Genomic DNA, 6,387 nt, shown 5'->3' with positions numbered 1-6,387 from the left:
TGTCCAGAGTTTTCTGAAACCAGAACGTAAGCCCCACTGTCATCTTTGGTATGTTTCTCTGAAGCAAGGCAGGGCCTTGGAACTTCCCAACCTGACGAATGGCCACTGTTTCTTTGTAGCTCTGAAGATTCTTTTGACTTGATGGTGTATGGATTCCACTCCCATCTAATCTCAAAGTATAATTCTTCTAACCCATTAACAAACAGCATTTCAGATAGAAAAAGCCTGAATGTTACAGCAGTGCTCTAGGTAGCTCGGTAGTTCCGCAGGATCTGTAGGGAAAGGATTTGTTTAGCTGTTTGCACAGACTCAGGACATAGGATACTGTGCTGATGACCTGTCATATCAAGCAGATTTGTCCAATGGCTCAAGAAGGAAACCCAGCACCTTCTTATGAGGCTCTATCTGGGGTCTCTTAGGATATTTCCCTCAAAGCCTGTTAGGACAGTGTGAAGGTTGGCATCGAATTGGGCTTTTGTGAATGGGTTTTGCCCCATGTAATTGTCCTGTTAATTTATTTGCAGAAAACCAAAGTGATCAGGATGACCTGGAAGGACCAGAGGCTATTGCCCCCAGGTAGTTATGAATATTTGTGGGCTGTTCATACAATGATGACATCTGCAGACCTCTGATCCAGGGGAAAGCAGAAAGTGCTGAATATTTTGTATCATCAATGTTGCCAACCATGAATTATCCTTTATCATAATGTCTTCTGCTTTCATTGTGGTACTTACACTGTTTTCCAGTTCTTTGTAACATCTCAAGTTCATAACCCAAGTCGGTTGACCCAGGTGAACTAAATGAGAGTGATTTTCTTGCATAGACTTGTTATCTCCAGGATGGTTTAGAGAGTGAGTGCATAGCTCTTTTCTGCCTGTTTGGTATTAGCACGTTGACATGTATGTCACAGTAAGAAAAGTAAATAGATAATAATATTATTATATAATGCTACAATATTTAGAGAGGCCTTGGTGGCATGAGATGTCTGGGATAGCAGAATGCCCCAAAAGCTGTATGCTCGTGGCCCCTGCATGTGACACTCAATGCAATGTAAACGAGAAGGTGAAAGGCACTGTTACGTGACCCTATATGTTGTGAGTCATGGCTGTACCATCTGGAGATAACTCAGTCTCTTTCTTCACCAGCTTGTTATTTGGCCAGAGCACTGAGCACCTGCTGTCCTTTCTAGCTCCTGCCCCTGTAGAAACACACTCTGTCCCACACCCAAAAGGGAGTTGCTCCATCTTTAGTGGATCAGGTCCTTGGCTTGCTTCACCACTCCCATAAACATGCCATCAGAACCAGATAGGACTCTAGGATAGCTGATCCCTCTTGGGTTAATCGTCAGTCCTCTCTCCCCCACCAGGCCCAGCGGGGAGCTGCCACAGATGGGAGAGAATGGTGTCCCACGGGACTCACTGGATGAATACCACTTGACTTACTCAGTGCTTCCTGGTCAGTCAGACTCCTTCTGGCCTTATAGGAGCACCGCCATCTTCTCATGTGAGGAAGTGGATGTCCCCTATGCTCCAGATGTAAGCAGTGAGTATTCTCTTGCCGATGTGATAAAACTCCAACTGGACTCCCAGGTACACTCTGAATTCCTTGTACCCCACGCCTCAGGCGGTGCTGAGATTTTTCCCCACTGTGTACAAGCTCCGTAGACAGAGTGATCTGAATCAGGCTTTATGATAGAGTTTTAAGCACAGACATCAGGTGGGTCAGAGAGCAGTGTCTCTTCTTCATCCTGGCCGAGCCTGTGGGTCAGGCCCTGAGTTAGATCACTGGACCCGAGGTAGGTGTGACAAACTCACTCAGTTGCAAATGTGCAAGTGCGCAGAGATGACTGTCTTCTTTCCTGATACCCATGAAATGTCTCTTCTTACCCCAAATGCTCCCCTTTCCATACCCCCAAACATCCCTGGATGTCTGTGCCTTTCCAGCGATGTTGACAGCCTTAACTCCATCTTTGGATTTGTTGTTTCCCTGGTGTCACTGCTGTCATCCCCAGTGTCTGTCTCCTCTAAGTTGGTCCTCTTAGCAAAACCGTCATCTGGATATGAGGATACAAAGACCCCTACCCTCACCTTGCTTGTATGTTTCCGTGAACCAAGGCAGAGTCCTGGCATTTCCCCACCCGGTGAATGGCCAAAGATTCAAAGTAGCCGCAAAGATTCATTTGGATTCGAGGTTTTGTAGATTCCAATCATCATTCAGCTAAACCAGCCAGCATATGATGAGAAAAGCCTGAATATGATTCTGTTAGAAGGCAGGTGAGCTGTTGCCCAGCATCTGTCTGAGATGTTTTTAAGTTTTTACTCAGAATTGGAAGAGGATGCTGTGGTGGGGATCTGCCAGGTCAGGGAGAGCTTGCCTGATGGCTCAGGAAAGCAAATCAAGGCAGGTACCCAAGACCCAACCTGAGGCCTCCTGGAATCTTCTTCTTAAAATACCCTACGGTCCCACTGGGGATCGTTTGGTCCCCATGGTAGTATTGGATACTGGATTATTAACGTACACAGGACGATCGGCTTAATGTTTCTGAATTTATCCATAGAAAATCATACTGTTCTTGAGGAAGAGGAAGACCAAGACCTCATCTGTTCTAGGTAACTTCAAAGAAGTGTGGGTCTGAATTCAGTGGTGACATCTGGTCCTCTCAGTTGCAGGGGAATCAGAAAGTGCTGAATATGCCTGTGTCTTCCACTCAGACAACCACAAAGGGTCCCTTTCACGACGTCGTCTGCTTTTGCTGTGGTGCTTGGATGGGCCCCTTTGTGAATCCCTCTCAGTTACAGTAACCTGCAGTCAGTTGCTGCAGGGGTCCTAATCAGTCACAGGGTCTCTTGCACGCTCCTGTTCTCCCTTTTTCTTAAAAGCAGCATGAGATGCATCTCTGCCTCTGCCTGCTTGGCCTTACCACACTAGCGGGTGTTTCATGGCAAGGAAAGCAGTGAGAAAAAAACGTTCAGGTCACATCCCAGTATTAGAGAAATTGGCCCTGAAGATACAGGATTTCTAGAAGTCCATTATGCTGCCAGAGCCTGTGTTCACTTGGCTGCTGCATGTAAATTTCAACAAGACTTGTGCAAAAGAGCTGAAGCTGCCTTTATGGTTTCTGAGAGTGTGTGTGAGATGACTGTTGTGTACGGGGGTGGTTCAGCCTCCCTCCTCCTGAGCTCCTTTCTGATCCGTTCTGGAAGTACCTCCTCCTCACTCTCCCCTGCCCCCCCCCTTTTCCCTTTGCAAGCACCCTCCAGCCCCAGATAGGGGAGGGTTGTTGTGTCTCCCTTTATGGGGACTTCCCATTTGCTTTTTGAGACTAGTTCCTTAACTCCCATCCAAACCGCCTAGGACTCTGTGTTCACTAATCCCTCTTGTGTAATCACCAGTCCTTCTGATCCCACCTGCCTCAGGATGGAGCTGCCGGTGGGAGAAGAGAATGAAGTCCAGCAGGACTCACTGGACGAATGTTATTTGGTGGGTTCTATTGACCATCATCTGTCAGACTCCTGTAGGCCTCAGAGAAGTGCCTCACTCCAATCGGATAACCGGGAAGTCTTCTCGGCTCCAGATGCACATGGTGAGTACTCCTTTGTAAAGGGCATACGACTCCCAGTGGGCCCCCAGGTAGCCTTTCTATTACTTGTATCCAACAACCTGGACAGGCTATGAGCGGCATCCCTGTAAACAGGCCCTCAGACCTGTGTTGGTTTGAACTAGATTCTGGGAATTAATTTTTAAAAGGCATCAAGCGGGTCAGATAACTTTCCTTTCTTCTTGCCCCAGGCTACCCTCTGTCACCTGGACCCCCTCACCAGTGCAGGCATTTGGTATCGTCAGGCCAGAGTGGGGAAGGGGAGGGATAAGGGCGACGTCTCGGCTGCCACCATCTCACCTGCAGGAATCTGTGTAACAGACCTCTTTTTCCAAGATAAGAATCCTTATATTCTTTACATTATGTTGCTAATTTTATTTCTTGAATAGTTTCTTACAAACTCTCTGGCTTTGCATTCCTGTTTGCAGTCTGCTCCCTGTTATGGTTCCCCAGCTCCAGGCTTTTCCCTCTGGGCTGCCCACCTCCCTGTGAAGCATTTAGATAGCAGATCCTGAATATAAAAATGGGCCCATGCCCTGCGGTTTCCACGAAGCCAACGATCGGCCTCTGGTGTTCCATCCTCCAGAAACAGCCCTGCTTTTCCTCCTTTGTGCAGCAATCATGAGTCTCCCATGATGGGTTACAGCTGCAATCGTGTGTGTACGCTCAGTGGTATCCTCTCACAGAAACCATCCACAACCTGCACACCTGATGGGGATACTGGCCTAATTGTTGACCGAGATCCCCTTGGGCAGCAGTTCATAGGGTTTGTAAATGTAAGGCCAGTTTTCTTTCCTTCTCAGGTTATTTTTTGAACTTTTATTGTAGGAGACATATTTGGATTGTTAGGAGCTTTACTCATAAAATCATCTTGTAGAAAGTGCAAGAAACTCCATGATGCTCCTGATTCGATCTCATTATTTAATAGTGAAATTGGGTGTGAAAAATTGCCCCTCAGTCATTCTTGGTCAGTTTGTGCCTTTTCACATTGGAAACCATTTCATTCCTGTTTCCCATTCCTCCCTGAGGAGCAAAGAAGCAAAGGCTCATAGTAACTCACAAATCAGAAGTGGAACACACAGTTCTTGTGCACCTGTTGTATACCATGCCCCTTACTAAGTGAGCTCCATGTGCGCCATAACCCATTCAGTCCTCCCTGGACCCTCTCAGGTAGGTGTGGTAGCTCACGGTGGAGCCAAGGGCACTGAGGCTCAGCAGGGTCACTTCACTTGCCCAAGACTCCCAGCCACTGGGAGGTGGGACATTGGCCTCTCCTTGGCCTGACTCCACGGCTCAGGTCTGTTCACTCCTCTCAGCAGTTGTACCCGTCAGTGCCTAAGAGAGGATGTCACTCACCTTTTCCGTTTTGCCCTGAACCAAATGATTTGAAACTATCAATCTGACACACAAAGTTGCCAGACATGCAGAGAACCGCTGTGGTCCCTCGCTCAGATCCCAGCACCTCATCCATCAGTGCACTTTGTCCTGTGAGCAGAGCCAGCGGCTCATCCAGCCCCTCCAGGCGGAGCCGCAGCTGCCTAAGGCTCTCCAGGGAAAATCAGCCAGGGTGAGGGTCCACTCCTCTCTCCACCTCCTGCTGCCATGGTTATCTGCTCTCACTCCGGGTGCAGGGAGGCCTTGAATTTGGCTGTGCTGGTGCCCTCAGAAAGCTGCAGAGCTCTGTCTCAGAAACACCAGCAGCCGGGCTGAGTGTCCATGACGGGAATGAGTGATGCTCAGACACAGGTCTCACAAGTGAGGTGTGTGTGATGTGGCCCAGCCCTGCCAGGCCCTCATTCAGAACGGCCCCGGAGAGGCCAAGTCACCCACACAGATGGGCTGAGAGGAATGAGTGGAACATCTAAATAATCCACGGATCCATCCTGTGTCTGGGTTCTGATGATACCCTGAGAACAGTGTGGATATAAGAGTGTGGACAGCTGTGATGCAGCGGTGTGGGCACAGGTGGTCGCGTCTGCCCCACCCTCTCTCTGTATGAGGAGAAACCCTGTGGAAACAGTGCAAACACTATATTTTTAAATTACAACATGAGCTTTTCTTAGGGGCTCTTCCCAACATGCCAAACTAATAATATTGGGCAATAGTGTCGATGTTTGATAAAATGTTTTGTCCTTTTCCCATGCAAATGCAAAGAATATTCAAAGCATTCATTTAGTAAAGCCCATTAGTCTGGAGAAGAGGGTTAAATATATATGATGAAATTAAGGAGTGATCATTAAAAACAATCCTAGATCTTGATTGAAAATCAGATTGGAGAATGGGGATACCTGGTTTTGTTACATCCTTCACCCACAGGATTTGTTGATTTAAGAGGTTTTACCCATCTGAAATGTGAATTACCATAAAATCTGATTAAGTGTCCTAAAATTGATGATTAATGATTAAAAAACTCTGCCTGTTGGAAATATGAAGGGCACAGCAGGCTGAGTGAAGTGCTTGTGGAAAAAGCCCTGGAGGCTGAAAGAGGCTCCTGGTGCAGGGCTGGGGTCAACGAGGGGCCAGCCTGAGTCCGGGAGGATTTGTAGAAGGCAGTTGTGGGAAGGGATGTTGCAGAAGAGAGAGGAGCCAGATGACAGGAGGACTACAAAGGCAGGTGAGGAGTGTAGAGCTCGTGTACTAGAGAAGGGAGGATGGATTTCCACAAGCCGAGGAGCATGCGGTGAAACAGCATTTGGGGGTAATAAGACAGGTGACTTTTGACGGTGTGGAGAGGACAGAATCAGAGAAGCAGTTAGAAGGAGATTGGCTGAATCACTGATGAGAGTCAG

The sequence above is a fragment of the Hippopotamus amphibius genome, chromosome 1 (assembly GCF_030028045.1).
Source record: "Hippopotamus amphibius kiboko isolate mHipAmp2 chromosome 1, mHipAmp2.hap2, whole genome shotgun sequence".
Taxonomy (NCBI): Eukaryota; Metazoa; Chordata; class Mammalia; order Artiodactyla; family Hippopotamidae; genus Hippopotamus; species Hippopotamus amphibius.
This window is presented reverse-complemented; position numbering follows the sequence as displayed.